The 16,721-nt window shown below is 41.6% G+C and overlaps 1 pseudogene; it reads left to right on the top strand.

Moving 5' to 3' along the window:
• The first annotated feature begins 277 nt into the window (after window positions 1-277).
• LOC103079870 (SNW domain-containing protein 1 pseudogene) lies at window positions 278-1,886 on the top strand (annotated as a pseudogene).
• Window positions 1,887-16,721: the final 14,835 nt, after the last annotated feature.

The raw sequence follows: 16,721 nt of genomic DNA, 5'->3' as shown, positions 1-16,721 counted from the left end.
GAGGTTTGTATTTCACCTTAGCATTTAGCAAATATAGGCCAGGCACTGTTCTCGGTGCTGGAGACACAAGCTCGAATATAATCATGCTGCCTTCCACCAGGAGGTAGCTTGGAGGCCAGTGGAGAGCAACGGGATGCAGAGATTAAGATCACAAACTTTGAACTCAGGCCGAGGCTAAATCTTGGATAGTTAGAGCCTTCTTTATCTGTAAAACGGAAATTATAATACCTCCTTCACAGAGCTGGGATAAAGATAAAATGAGAAGAGGAGGCGGAAGATGGTGCTCACCAGCTTTTTACCTGCACCTACTCAGTTATCCCAGGACCAACTTGAGGCTGAAGAAAAGGCAAGATCCCAGAGATCACCACAGACCTCACTGGTCTCCTCCCAAAGAGAACCTCCCCCATGCGGGTACCGGAAAGGCTGGATACCTCAGTTATTAGAGGATTTTGGAGATGGAGGGGCTTTTCCAGCGATCCATGTGGCCCAGTATCCCCTGAATATGGGACAAGAGAAAAAAGTGTTAAATGCACTGGCCATTCAGGTGGATGCTGAAGGAAAAATTAAGTATGATGCAACTGTTCGACAGGGACAGTCAAAAGACAAGATCATTTATAGCAAGTACACTGACATGGTTTCCAAAGGAGTCATGAATGCAGATGACCCAGACCTGCAAAGACCTGATGAAGAAGCCATTAAAGAGAAAACAGAAAAGACAAGGGTAACCTTAGAAAAATCCTTTATCACAGAAGGTTGCTGCAGCCGTGCCAGTCCGAGCAGCAGCTGATAAACTGGCTGCTCCTCAGTATATCCAATACACACCATCTCAACAAGGAGTGGCTTTCAACTCTGGAGCTAAAAAGAGAGTTATTCGAATGGTGGAAGTGCAGAAAGATCCGATGGAGCCTCCAAGGTTCAAGATTAATAAGATTCCCTGGGGACCACCTTCTCCTGCACCTGTCACGCATTCTCCTAGCCGAAAGATGACCGTGAAGGATCAAAAAGAGTGGAAGATTCCTCCCTGTATTTCAAACCGGAAAAATGCAAAGGGTTATACAGTTCCATTAGATAAACGTCTGGCAGCTGATGGAAGAGGACTGCAGACAGTTCACATCAATGAAAATTTTGCAAAACTGGCCGAAGCCCTCTATGTTGCTGATCGGAAGGCTCGTGAAGCTGTGGAAATGCGAGCTCAAACAGAGAGAAAGATGGCTCAAAAAGAAAAGGAGAAAGATGAAGAGAAACTTAGAGAAATGGCCCAGAAAGCCAGGGGGAGAGAAGAGCTGGGATCAAAACCCATGTGGAAAAAGAGGATGGGGAGGCATGTGAGAGGGATGAAATGCGGCGTGACAGGTGAAAAGAGAGACAGCATGACCGGAATCTTTCCAGGGCAGCTCCAGATAAGAGGTTGAAACTGCAGAGAAATGAACATCGAGATATCAGTGAAGTCATTGTTCTTGGTGTGCCCAATCCTTGGACTTCCAATGAAGTTCAGTATGACCAAAGGCTCTTCAACCAATCCAAAGGTATGGAGAGTGGTTTTTCAGGTGGAGAAGGTGAAATTTACAATGTTTATGATCAAGCCTGGAGAGGTGGTAAAGATATGGCCCAGAATATTTACAGGCCCAGTGAAAATCTGGACAAGGACATGGTTAGTGATGACCTAGAAGCCAGAATAAAGACTAACAGATTTGTTCCCAATAAGGAGTTTTCTGGTTCAGACCGTAGACAGAGGCCGAGAAGGACCAGTCCAGTTTGAGGAGGATCCTTTCGGTTTGGACAAATTTTTAGAAGAAGCCAAACAGCACGGTGGCTCTAAAAGACCCTCAGATAGCAGCCGCCCCAAGGAACATGAGCATAAAGCCAAGAAGAGGAGAAAGGAGTAGATACTTTCTTCAGAGTGAATGAACTATTATTCATAACCCTAATGATGCAAGTCATATGGGGGAACACTTTGTAAATGACCAGGATAAAAACCAAATCTGGGTGTCAGAGCCCAGCACTACTTTTTATTACAGGAGAAAAGGGGGAATGGAAAAATTCTGCTTTGAATTATTTAGTTTTTTTAAAGAGTGGGTTGTGTTTGTGCTTCTCCCACATTTTGGCATTTATAGAACATACTGCCCGACACATGAAATTAAGGCCACTTCCTTTCGAGTGACATTAGCACTTTGGGCTTAATATTTTGTCTAAGAGTGACTGCTTACGAACAAAGTTACCCCAACCACAGTGAGTAGAAAGAAGGATGTCTGCGTATTGGAACTGTCCTGCCAAATTATGTTTGCCTCTATTGTGCTCTGTTTTAATTTTGGAGTGGGGAAAGTAAGCTCTTGCTTGGTGCAACTATTTGTTTCCAATAAAAACATTTAGACAAAAAAAAAAAAAAGATAAAATGAGATAACATATGTATAATAGTGAATTCAGAGCCTGGTGGATTAAGTGCCCCCAAATAGTAACTGTCGTTACTATTATTGCTGTGTGGCTTCACTGGCCCAGGAGTCAGAGACTTGAGCTCTAAGTACTGGCTGGTTCCTCTGTGACAAGACCGCTTTGCTCCTGGGTGAGCGTCCTTTAGAGGGAAGCCGGTTGTGCTGAATATTCTTCATTTTCTAGCTGGAATGGTTGATTTTCTTGCCTGATGTCTGAAGATTAGACCTTTCTGATGAAGATGAAGTTCTTTTCCCGTTTCTTTCAATTGAATTACTACGTTAAAACTAGTGACTGTTATTTATGCTTTTAATTTATTTTTTATGACTTGCTGGGGTTCTCTCTGGTGAAGGCAGAACTTATTCATTTATTAGACACTGATAGAGCTCTTACTCTGCATCAGACACTGGTGTGTGTGTGTGTGTGTGTGTGTGTGTGTGTGTGTGTGTGTGTGTGTGTGTTGGGGTTTGGAGATGGTGGAGAGAATTGGGGGAAGAGACAAGGATGACTTAAGGTTGTTTCTGTTCTGTGGAGTTAAACAGGCCAGTGGTAGAGAGAGACATTAAATAGATAACAACAGTGCATCTGATAAGGGCCAGGAGGGGTATGTACAGAGAGCTCCAAGAGTCTGTAAAAGGAAGATTACTACTTTGAGGATGGAGGTGGGGTGGAGGCAGTTGAAGCAGAAATGATAAGTCTTTGAATTTCCGTATGAGTTTTAGAATCAGCTTGTCTGTTTCTATTTTAAAAAAAAAGGCTGCTGGACTTTGTTTGGGATTTCATTGAAACAATCAACTTGGGTAGATATGACATCTTCTCAGTGTTCCATGGAATGAACATGCTTGCTCACTCTCTCTCTCCCTCTCTCTCAAGCCTTTATAAATTTCTCTCAACACTGTTTTGTAGTTTTGAATGTACAAATAATGCACATATTGTGTTAAAATTATTCCTAGGCATCTCATGGCTTTTGATGAAATGCCTAATGTAAAGTGGTATTTTTAAATTCCACTTTCTATTTGTTCACTATGAAATTGTGTACAAGCCCCTGTGTCCTTGTCTTTTGAAGTAAAAGTCTGACTCAAGAGTTAATGATTGGGAAATGTGAAGATGTAGAAACAAAGAATAGCTGTTGGGCTGGGGAACTGGTAACAATTTAGACTATAAATCTGCCACATAGCAGAATCACCCGAGCTCCCAGTTCCCTGAAAGCTACAGATAAAGGCCTGACACACATTGCTAAGGTGTTTTTATAGGAAGCAGACCCCCACCAGATGAAAACTGCTGACCGCAAGAACGTAGACCCTAGACTGGTTGAAACCAGAAGGTTGATGATGCTTGAAATTTCATCTTGACACCAACCAATCCAAGAATTATCCACGAGCTGATCACGCCCTGCTCCTTGAACACTATAAGACTCCTCGCTACCTCCTCTAGGGCGGGACACCCAGTTTTGAGGGCATTAGCGCACTGTGGCCCCCTTTGCCTGGCAAAGCAATAAAAAGCTATTCTTTTCTGCTTCACCCAAAACTCTGTCTCTGCATTTCTCTTCGGCACCGATGAACAGAGGCTGAGTTTCAGCAACAACTACTAATGTATAGAAATACAATTGACTAAAAAGGAAAAATAATAAATTTCACTTCACCAAAATTAATAGTTTCTGCTCTTCAAGATGCACCATTGGGAAATGAATGGGCAAACCACAGAATAGGAGAAAATATTTGCAATACATATATCTACAAAAGACTTGTATCGAGACTATACAAAGAATTCTTGTATCTCAATAATAAGATAAACAGCCCAATTAAAAATGGGCATGATATTTGAACAGAGGCTTCACAAAAGAAGATATATGAATAGCTAATAAAACATGAAAAAGTGGTTAACATCATTAGTAGTAAGGAAAGTACAAATTAAAATTACAATGAGACTCCATCACACACTGGAGCTCTAATGTGTTACGGTAATATCATACAGCCATGTTGAAAAGCAGTTTGGCAGTTTCTTCTAAAGTTAAATATACACTTACAATATGACACAGTAATTTAATTCCTAGGTATTTACTCAAGAAAATGAAAACCGATGTTCATAAAAGACTTGTATACAGATGCTCACAAAAGCTTTATTCATAATGGTCAAAAATCGGAAACAATCCTAATGTCCATCAACAGATAAATAAATTGTAATATATCCATAAAGCAGATTACTATTTAGCAGTAAAAAGGAATCGAGTACAGGTATGCACAGCAACCTGGATGAATCTCAAAACATCATCATAGGGACTTCCTTGGTGGTGCAGTGGTTAAGAATCTGCCTGCCAATGCAGGGGACACGGGTTCGAGCCCTTGTCCGGGAAGATCCCATGTGCCGTGGAACAACTAAGCCTGTGCGCTACAACTGCTGAGCCTGCGTGCCACAACTACTGAGCCTGCGCACCTAGAGCCCGTGCCACAACTACTGAGCCCGTGTGCCACAACTACTGAAGCCACCGCAGTGAGAAGCCCGAGCACCACAACGAAGAGTAGCCCCCGCTCACTGCAAGTAGAGAAAGCCTGAGTGCAGCAGTCGAGACCCAATGCAGCCAAAAATAAATAAATAAATTTATTTTAAAAAGTTATCATAAGTGAAAGAAGCCAGAAGCAAAATAGTCCATATTGTGTGATTCTATATTTATGACATTCTTGACTGGCAAAACTCATCTACATCAACAGAAAGCAAACCAGTGGTAACGCAATGCTGAGGTTGGTGAAGATTGACTGCAAAGGAGCGTGAGGGAATGTTTGGGGTGATGAAAATGTTCTATATCTTGATTGTGGTGGTTTTACATGAGTGTGTACATTTGTCAAAAGTCATCAAAATGTAGACTTAAAATAGGTGTGTTTTATTGTATGTAAATTATACCTCAATGTAAAAAATTTCTAGCAGGTTTTGCAAGTTTAAAGTAATGTATTTCATTTAGCTCAGTCTTTTATGAATCAATAAGCAGCCAAATTGAAGGTTGATTTCTGTGTAAAGGTCATTTCTTCCCTGTATTCTGTTCATCCCTTCCTCTCCTGTATGAGTGGTTGGTTTAGGGGAGAATTCATGTGACCTCATGGTGTAACAGTGGCGGAGGTGGTTGGCATGCAGATCCGTGAATTCTCATTGGCTTAAGCAGAACTGTCCCTAGTATTGGTCACTGGGCATCCTGCTGACGAAACTCATCTTGGTGGTCTCTAGGTATGGCTTCTCTCCTCATTGTGTACTGTGATGACATATCTGCTGCTGGTGGAACTTGTAGTTTGTACTCTCTGACTGTCCAGCACGTGGGGAAATTCCTCACCTTTTTTGTTGTAGTTCTTGAGGATCAGCCACGATTTCCATTTGGCTCAGGTTATTGGCCACGGAGTCACTTTCCCCTTGGCCCCAGCCCTGCCTCTCATCTCTTAGCTGTCTTCTACTGAGAACATGAGAGAGCCTCAGATCACTCCTGCGCCGGATTGGCGGTGAGGGACAGTCGGTGGACACTGTCTTGGCTTTCTCTCTGCCCAGACACATCACAGGCCAAAGGCACCCAGTGAAGCAGTGTCTTCCCATTGTTACCCATGGGACACACAGCACAGGCCTTCTTACTGCAGCTTCCCCCTCAACTGCTCAGGTTCCTATGTCTTCTCTCTATCACATACCTACCCCTGGTCAAGGCTCTAGGGAGTGGGAGACATGGTCCCTGAGATATCTGGGCAGCTCATCACCCTTCCTTTAAAAAAAATTTCCCCTTCCTCTCTTGGTGTAGGCTTCTGCTCTCCCTTTCTGTGTGTTGAGAATTTCCTCTACAACACGATACTGTGACTTCTTACTTATAAATGGATTTATTCTGGATGGGACCCATTTCCTTGTTCCACAGAGAAATAAACAATAAGCATAGTCTACCAGGTATCTTAGATATTGGGGAAGAGATACTTAGCAATCAGCCAACTGGTTTAAAGTTTAGACATCAGTAATTTGACACCCTGTTTTTACAGATTAGGAAATAGTGGCAGAGAGGAAGTGATTCACGCAGGATCATATGACTAAGTAGTGTCACTTGGACCCAGTAGTCTTGAATCCCACTCTTGGTATCTTTCTGCCACACACCTCTCCTTCTCTTATGTCTGCAAACCAATTTAAAAAGTGAGGATACTGCTAAAGGTTAAGGCACTGGAAATAAGCAGAAAGGATCGAGGAAGGAAAGAACAATGGAAAGACAGTGTTGGGAGCCCACCCAAATAAGTGCCTTTTCTCCAACTGCATACTAACTGTAAGAAATGTGTAGATTTTCTACTGATAGAAGGGATCACTTCAGAAAACTATACTGAGGGCAATATGAAAGATTTGCCATACAAATGGAGTGCCTTACTGGAAGGTGATCGACTGTTAGCAAGAATTCTTTGCACATGATTAGATTTTTGAAAGCAAAGAGGACAAAGTGAAATTGAAAATATATCCCAACCTGTACTGTTTAAGGAGTAACCTTAGAGGAGCATCATAATATAGAGCCTCTTTTGTTTCAAAATTTTTTTTTCTGAAGCCAAAATGAGATGCAGAATGCAATTATATTTTAGTGGTTGGATGTCAAAATAAAATAAACGGAAGGCTGCTTAGTAAAATGAAGAATTGCACGATGGAAATGTACTTTCTTTGCTTATAGTTGTAGGTATTCTCTTAACTCAGTGAAGATTTTTCCATTATATTTGTGTCATATCAGGTGGGTTAATTATTTACAAGAGGCTCAGGATGATATTCTAAGGGAACCACAGGCTGCTCCAAAGTCTCCAGGAAACTAGGTTAGCCTTGTTTAACCTGTGCATCTCTTCTGAATACATATAAATCTATTACATGACCTGTTTTGAAAGAAACTCACATGTTGTTTTGTGAGAAGCCTTACACCCCTGAGTTAACCTGATGGTTAACCTCCCCTGATACCCCCCCCCACCCCCTGCTTCCTTTGGTCGTGGCCACTCACATGAATGAGTCCTTAAGCTTTACCATGGCTTGTTGACAGAAATGCCCAATAACAATTTTGAAATCTGGAGGGCAGATGGGCAAGTGCACTGTCCAAAATCCACCAGAGCTACTCATCCCTATTTTGACTCAGATACAGTGTTGTCAGGCGAGTCCCTTTACTTCTGAGAGCTTCAGCTTCATCATCGAGGAAGGGGGGAAATCGTGCCCGTCTCTGAGGCTTGTGAGGTTCAAGGGCGACTATTCATGAGGAATTATTAGTAACAGTCTCGCATACTGATGCTTTCAGAGAAGTCCTTTCTCCCCACCCTGGAACTGTGTGAGAATGTTCCTTGTTCTGTGGTTTACCCAGCTTGACTCTAACTTACAACATACCTTTGCTCACTATACTGTTACTTAACATTTTTTATTTGGATTTATGCAATTATCTTTTTTTGAGAGACCCTCACCAATCAGTTCTGAACTTATAAGTTGTGGGAATGCCAAAGGAGGTTGTCTAACTGAAACAAATAAAAATGGAATCATCTGGGGATAGCGGAGGCAAGGTAAAAATTAATGATGTTAAATATCTTTTAAAGAAACAGAACATTTTATTTTGCCAAGGGCTTGTTACCTTCCCTGTGTCTTCTATGGGATAATCACCTAATTTTCAATGTGCAGCATCAATAAATAGTATGGTTATTTTTAGTCCTGGAGAAACCATACAAAAGAGATTTCTGTGCTAATATTTACACTTCAGGAGTAACCTGAAATATTTATTTCAGAAAATTATATATAAAATTGTATTGAATGCAATTTTATTTTATTTTATTTTAATTAATGGACTTTATTTTTTAAAGAAATTTTAGGTTTACAGAAAAATTGAGCAGAATGTACAAAGAGTTCCTGTGTACCCTTTCTCCTTCCCCCACCAATTTCCTCTGTCATTAACATCTTAGCTTAGTGTGGTACATTTGTTACAATTGATGAACAAATATTGATACATTATTATTAACTAAAGTCCATAGTTTGCATTTGGGTTCACTCTTTGTGTTCTACAGTTCTGAGCTTTGACAAATGTATAATGTCATGTATCCACCATTATAGTATTCTTCAGAATACAATGCAATTTTGAAAATGAATCTTTTTTTTTTTTTTGTGGTACACGGGCCTCTCACTGCTGGGGCCCCTCCCGTTGCGGAGCACAGGCTCCGGACACGCAGGCTCAGCGGCCACGGCTCACGGGCCCAGCTGCTCCGCGGCACATGGGATCCTCCCGGACCGGGGCACGAACCCGTGTCCCCTGCATCAGCAGGCGGATTCTCAACCACTGCGCCACCAGGGAAGCCCGAAAATGAATCTTAATTATACCATCCCACCTAATTCTTTTTGCATATTCTTCCCATTCTTTGTGAGTTACAAGTATACAACTTTTACAGAAGTCTTACCTAGTTTCCCTCACATTGTACACACAATTTTAGAGTCCCCTTTTTGCTTTAGCATTGCATCGTAAATGTTTTCCCATATTACAGTATTTTCTTCTTCTTTATAATTTTAAAGGATTGTCTATTATCCCATTTGTTTGACGTATCATAATTCTCTAGACATTTCCCAGTTGTTGAGCATTTAGGTTGTTTTGGTTTTACGTTATTCATAGCACAGCTATTATTTTTTTGCCAGTAGTGTTCAGCTTCTCTTAAATTGTTTTCTTAGGATAACTTCCCAGAACTGAGATTACTCTTCAAAGAATATGAATAACTTTCTAATCCTTGATCCATTGCCCTGTGTTGCTTTCCAAAGGGCTGTTGCATAGCACTGCCTGTCTCAGAATTTTTCAACAGCACCGGGCAGCACAGACCGAGGATGGTCTCACACTGGCCATTTATGGGTAGATGGCTTTATAATCTTACATTGAAGACAATTTAACCTTGGGGACTATTTTAACAGAAAAACCTCTGAAGAGGCTAGGACTATAGTCTGCTTCCTAAGCTTTGGCTTTTTCACTTGTACAACCGATCCTGTCATTTCGTGACACATATTTGTGTCCAATCGGTGAGTTATTACATTGTGTGTGTTTGTCCGCGGGCGCTGGTAGAATTGCCAGTGCTAGTCCTACTGGAATTGCCAGAGTGATAGACGTCAAGCATGCCATAAACATGACTCACATATGGCTGTTCAAGAAACTTTGATTTATGGCAACACAGTATAGGCAGAAGTGGAAGATCTTATTGCCTAAAGGAGTCGGGCAGGTGTTGTACATGAGTGAAACAGCACAGGGATTGGACAATACAGGAGGTCAGGGGCAGGCTGAAGGGGCTGCACAGGCGTTATCCAAAGGAAGGGTGCCATACTTGACTCCAGCTGATGGGTGCCAAGAAGGAATGCCAGACCAGTATCTTTAGCGCTCTCAGTTTTTCAAGACGACTTGGAAATCTGGATTTTTAGATATCTTAGCTGGTGCAGGCTGCTATAACAAAAATCTCACAGCCTGGGTGGCTTAAACAACAGACCTTTAGTTCTCATAGTTCTAGAGGCTGGGAAGTCCAAGATCAAGGAGCTGGCACATTCAGTGTCTGGTGAGAACCCACTGCCTCGTTCATAGATGCCATGCTTTTACTGTGACATCATACGGCAGAAGGGGCAAAGTAGCTCTCTGGGGTCTCTTTTATTTTTTTAATTTTTTAAACTTTGCATCCCTTGTTGGATTTCTAATATTTATCTGTTTATCCATTCATTCATTCATGCTGCGCTGGGTCTTAGTTGCGGCACACAGGACCTTAGTTGCGGCACGCGGACTTCTTATTTGCGGCATGCAGGCGGGATCTAGTTCCCCCACCAGGGATCGAACCCAGGCCCCCTGCACTGGGAGCACAGAGCCTTACCCACTGGACCACCAGGGAAGTCCCCTGGGGTCTCTTTTAAATGGGCATTAATCCCATTCTGTATACGCAGGGCCCTCATGACCTAATCACTTTCCAAAGGCCCCTACCTCCAAATACCATCACATTGGAGATTAGGTTTCAACATACGAATTTTAGGGGAACAAATTCAGTCTATAGCATTAGGAAAGTCTCATATTTACATGTGGTAACCAAAGTAAACATTTTAAAAACACTACAGGCCTAACAAAAATGTCCTGAAGTTTGATTTGCTCATTGCTGCCAGTTTGTGACTGTTCTCATCTGAATCTAACTACAGTCCCACAAAGTAGGTAGAGGGGATTTTTTTTTTTTTTTTTGTACAAACAAAGAAGCTAAGGCTCAGAAATTATTGTTCAACAGATTATTGACTGCCTGTCCCACTAGGATGTAAGCTCCCTGAAGGTAGGGCCATTGTTTATTTTCTTCACTGCTCTAAGCCCTGTTCCTAGAATAGTTCATGCATACTGGACACACAATAAATATTTACTGAATTAATGAGTGATGAATAAATGAAAACAGGTTAAGTCACATGGCAAATAATATCTATGTTTTTGTACCAGATACTCCTCATGATTGATTGACTGATTTATACTGAAGTATAGCTGATTTACAATATTATATTAGTTTTAGGTGTACAACATAGCTATTCGATATTTTGTATAGATTATGCTCCATTTAAAGTTATCATAAAATACTTGCTATATTCCCTGTGCTGTATGTTACATGCTTGTATCTTATTTATTTTGCACCTGGTACTTTGTACCTCTTAATCCCCTTCCCCTAATTGTCGCTCCCCCCATCCCTCTCCCGGCTGGTAACCATTAGTTTATTCTCTGTGAGTCTGTTTCTGTTTTTTTATATTCATTCCTTTGTTTTATTTTTTAGAGTCCACATATAAGTGAAAACATACAGTATTTGTCTTTCTCTGTCTGACATACTTACTACGCATAATACCCTCCAGATCTATCCTTGTTGTTGCAAATGGCAAAATTTCATTCTTTTTTATGGCTCAGTGTATTCCAGTGTATATATATTATATACCACATCTTCTTTATCCATTCATCGGGGGTTTTTCCAATTATTTTTTTTTATTGTTGATTTACAATGTTGTGTTCATTTCAGGTGTACAGCAAAGTGATTCAGTTATACATACATACATATATATATATATATATATATTCTTTTTCAGATTCTTTTCCATTATAGGTTATTACAAGGTATTGAATATAGCCTCCTGTGCTATACAGTAGGTCCTTATTGTCTTTCTAATTTATATATAGTAGTGTGCAGGTACTCCTCATATTTTATCTCATTTTTATCCATACAACATTCTGTGAGGCTAACATTAGCCCCATTTTATGGATGAGAAAACTGAGGCTCAGAGAGTTAAAGTAGGTTGCCTGAGTTCATATAACTCATAAGATAGAGAATCAGGACCAGGAAGGACCCAGATCTTCCTCTGACTGCTAGTTCTTTTTGTTCTCCTACCCTGCACTCTGCCACCATAGCCATAAATATCGATTCTCTCCCACCTCATCCTCCCAGATATTGGCATTTTATTCTGCAGATCAATGCATCACATCTCCCTAGAACAGGGGTCTGCACACTTTCTCTGTAAAAGGCCAGATAGTAATTATTTTAAGTTTTGCTAGACTAAATACTTTTACTTAGTTGCAACTACTCCATTGCCATTGTAGCATGAAAACAAAGACAAAATGCAAATAAATGGGTATGGTTGTGTTCCGGTAAAATTTTATTTACTAAAAGAGGCAGCAGGCCAAATTTTGCTTGAGGGCTGTAGTTGGCTGATTCCTGCCCAATGAGACAGAAAAATTATCTTATTTAAAAGGTGACAAGCTAGCTAAGTGGCTAGCTCACTGTATAGATATTTAAATTATTTTCTAGTTCTTTGGCTTGACTTCATAGTTCATAGAAAATATTTACTGTATACACCTGAAATTACCCCAACATTGCAGTGGTGTGCTAGTAAATGTTTAGCTGGTTGTCTCAGAGGATACAAAAAGTTTGGATGTTTAGTTTACCAATGTATGGCTTCTGTGGTAGAGGCACTCCTCACGTGGCCAGTTTCAAGCCACCAGTATGATATCACTGAACGTGGCATGGGGATGAGAGGCAGCAGATGCTGATTTGAACATACCGCTGTCTGCAGGCATGTATCCATTTGTATCCTCTTGGCCGAAGTAACAGACATCTCAACTAGTTCCGACAATAAGTCAAATGTGTTATGTTACCTAACGAGCTAGATAGGGTGGCTCCAGAATTGGTTAGTTTAGTGGCTCAGTGACATCATTAAGGTTCCAGGTTCTTTTCATCTTTCTGCTGTGCCTGCAAGACGGCTTATTGACTTTGTCTTCAGGCCAGCTTCCTTCATGGTGAGGAAGTGACGGCTGTAGTTCCAGGTGTCATATCCAGATTCAAAATGTCTGTAGGAAGAAGCAGGGCTTGTTTCTTTCCTGTGTCTTTTCTTAAGAGCAAGGAAATCTTTTCCAAAGGACTTTCCCTCATAGTTCATTGGCTGGAATTGCTTCACCTCCTAGCCCCTAAGCACTTACTGACAAGGGAAAGGGAGACCAATCAAAAGCCATTCCCTGAAACAATGGATTGGGCCACCCTTCCCTGAAGCAAATGGCTGCTGGAGAGAGAGCAGATAGAGTAGGATCCTGAACCCAGCCAGGGCTATGATAGAATGGAGGAGCGGGGGGCTGTGGATTGGGGGCAGGCAACCAGCTCTGTCTGCTGCAGTAGGCTGTGTATATTAAAGTGAAAATACAAGTATGGTAGATCTTTTAGATGAGTTTTTCTCTGAGTGTTTAATATTGGGGAGGAAAGTAGTTGACTATTAAAAGTAACCTACCCATGACTTCCCTGGTGGTCCAGTGGCTAGAACTCCACGCTTCCACTGCAGGGGGTGTGGGTTGGATCCCTGGTCAAGGAACAAATATCCCGCATGCTGCATGGTGTGGCCAAAAAAAGTAACTTACCCATGGCACAAAGTTTTATTTTGGAGGGACTGGCCCTGAAGCTCCAGAGTGTTGGAGACTCCTCTGGTTGTTTTGAAATCAGGGAGAGTTCCCTAGCTGATCAAGTCAGTGACCTTAGGCATGTTTCAGGGAAATGCCAATGGTACCATTTAGAGAACTGTATTTCTAGCTGCATCAGGCTGCAATTAATGTCCTACTGGTGCGCCTTCAGCGAGAATTATATGCGTATGATTAGGTTAAAATGTATATGAATTTACATCAAGGAATAAGGAAAAGTAGCGGAGGTGGTATAGGGCATTGGTTAGGAAAAGTAAGACTAGGGTTCATATCCCATTTCTGCTCCTTGGTAGTGATAATAATAATTAGGAAAATTACTGCATCTCTCTAGTCTGAGTTACGGTATCTGTAAACTAGGGATAATAATACCTACCATCTATGGTTGTTGTAAGGAATCAATGAGATACTGTCTATAACGCTGCTTCATAGCAATGTGGCCTATGGATGGTCTGAAAAGCTACCTCCATATTGTTGTTTTCACTTAGCCCAGTGTTTTGGCTGTGACTCTGTCCCTAGGCCAGTGATTAGCAATATTACCATTTCAAATAATAATTTTGACCTTCTGTCAATCAGTAGGCTTAATATTTGTATCAATACTGCTCTTCTAATACTTCTGATGGATTTATACTCTCCAGCCATTCACTCCATCTCCTTTGTCAGTCTCCCCACATTCACAGGATGGCCAATTAAGGTGAAGAGGGAGGCCCTTCCAGGTCTTGAAACCTAAGTGGTCTACGTGGAGTCACTCTTGTTGCCTTTGACTCACTATCTTTGCTCTGCATTTGTTCTCTGAACTCACAGGCTGCCAATTTGTTCCCGTGGCTTCAAAGATGAACGCCTGCAAGGTTATACTATGAGCCATTTTCTTGAGAAAGTCATGGTTTTAAAGTAAAGTTTTCTTTGTTAGACAGTTTGGTTTGTCCATGATTTACCAGGTGGTGCATGATCTGTGGTCACCAAACAATGCACGCTTAGTCATATTTGAAATGATGTTTCATTTATTTATTTATAAAGAGCAGATCTTTTTTTTTTAATATTCATTTTATTTATTTATTTATTTGGCTGCGCTGGGTCTTAGTTGCAGCATGCAAGCTCTTAGTTGCAGCATGCGGGATCTAGTTCCCTGATCAGGGATCAAACCTGGGCCCCCTGCATTGGGAGCGCAGAGTCTTAGCCACTGGACCACCAGGGAAGTCCCTGATGTTTCATTTAATTAATATTATTTAAAATTTCTTCTGGTGCTCATTATAAAATTGTACCGCAAATTGAGTGATTGGCTCAATCCAGTGGAAAAATCACCTGTTAAAACTATGATTTAGTCTCTTAAAAAATTCATCCCTAACTGTAATTAAGAAGCTTGATTGACATGCCAAAGTACACCATAAGAAACACTTGATCTCACAGTTCTTGTGGGACCACATTCAGGCCGCGCTTAGTTGGGCCTGGCTGGCTTGGCTCAGGGTCTCACAAAGCTGCAGTCAAAGTGTCAGCCAGAGTGTGTTCTCAACTGGAGGCTCAACTAGGGAAAAAATGTGCTTCCAAGCTCACTTGGCATGTTGGCAGAATTCATTTCCTTCTGTTGTAGGACTGAGAGCTTTAGCTTTTTGCTGTCACTTTAGCTTTTTGAGGCTGTCCTCAGCTCCTACTGGCTACCCATGGTTCCCTGCCATGTGGCCTTCTCCATGGCAGTGTGCAACATGGCAGCCTGCTTCTTCAAGGCCAGCAGGAGTGAGAGTCGGCTAGCAAGGCTGAGTCTTATTCAGCATGACCTAATCATGGGAGTCATGTGCCATCACCTGTGCCATATTCTGGTTAGAAGCAAGTCACAGGTCCCACCCACACTCAGTGGAAGGGATTACACAAAGACAAGAACAACAGGATGTGAGACCTTGGGGTAGCTTAGAAACTGTCCTGCCACAAGGAGCTGTGTGTGTCTTGCTTATCACTGAATCCTCGGTGCCCAGAATAATGCCTAACACACATTAGATGCTCCCTAAGTGTTGGTAGCTGAATGAACTAATGTTGCAGATATTACTTCTTTGAATCATGTGTTGCTTATTTTTTTTCCCCAAGTCCATGGTTTACCTTTTGGTCTTATTTATTACATGTTTTGGTTGTATACACATGTTAAATTTTAATTTAGACAAATCAACAACATTTTCCCTTGGTTTGTTAACATTACTTTACATCTCAGGGAGTCCTTTTCCCATCCAGAGGTTAGATAATTATTTGCATATGTTTTCTCCTAGATTTTAAATGACTTCTTTTTTACATTTAACTCTGATCTATCTAGAAGGTTAAGAACTAAATGGAGGGACTTCCCTGGCGGTGCAGTGGTTGAGAGTCCGCCTGCCAATGCAGGGGACACGGGTTCGAGCCCTGGTCCAGGAAGATTCCACATGCCGCGGAGCAACTAAGCCCATGCGCCACAACTACTGAGCCTGTGCTCTAGAGCCCGCAATCCACAAGAACTGAGCCCATGCACCACAACTACTGAAGCCCACGTGCCCTGGAGCCCATGCTCCACTGCTGTGAGAAGCACATGCATCGCAACGAAGAGTAGCCCCCGCTCGCTGCAACTAGAGAAAGCCCGCACACAGCAACGAAGACCCAGTGCAGCCAAAAATAAATAAAATAAATAAGTTTATTTTTTAAAAAAAGGAATTAAATGGAGAGTTGTAACGGGAGGTAGCAAATAATCCTTTTTTTCCCCATCCCTCTTTGCTACCTTATTTAGTTGTATTGAATTATTATGTGCTAGCTTCTGGGCTTTCTATTCTGTTTCACTTATTTTTCATTCTCTTCTTGCTTCAGTTTTTTCCATCTAAGAATTATAGCGTTCTTGGTCAGAAAGGCCAACGCAGTTACCGTCAGAATCATTCAGTATAATAATTAAGACATAGCCTAAGCTGTTGTAACAGAAAGACTCCAGAATGGAGAGCCTCAAATAAAGCTGAGGCTTATTTACCTTTGGTGTAACAGTGAGGGGTGTGTGAAGTCGGGAGCTGGAGAGGCACCTCTTCCCCACAGAGTGGTTTGAGGACCCAGGCTCCTTCTGTCCTGTAGCTCTGCCAGCCCCTAGGGCGATGTCTGGGCCTGTGTGGTTGGAACTGTCTCATCCCCACATCCACATTCCAGTCTATGGGAAAGGAGGTGGCAGAAGTCTTAAGAAAGTGCCTTTGCCTTTGAGCTGAGGAACCCGAAGTGGCATGTATTATTTTGCTCATATCCCTTTAGTCTAGACTAAACCACGTTGCCACATCTACCTTCAAGGTATGGTATGCAAACTGTCGTCATGGATTTGGCCAAAAGTTGAGAAGATCTGTTATTAAAAAAAGAAGGGGGAGAGGTTCCAAGG

This window comes from Lipotes vexillifer, unplaced genomic scaffold, assembly GCF_000442215.2.
Source record: "Lipotes vexillifer unplaced genomic scaffold, Lipotes_vexillifer_v1.1 scaffold191, whole genome shotgun sequence".
NCBI classification, from domain to species: Eukaryota; Metazoa; Chordata; class Mammalia; order Artiodactyla; family Lipotidae; genus Lipotes; species Lipotes vexillifer.
Note: the sequence above shows the minus strand (reverse complement) of the source record. Positions and strands in the feature narration are given on the sequence as shown.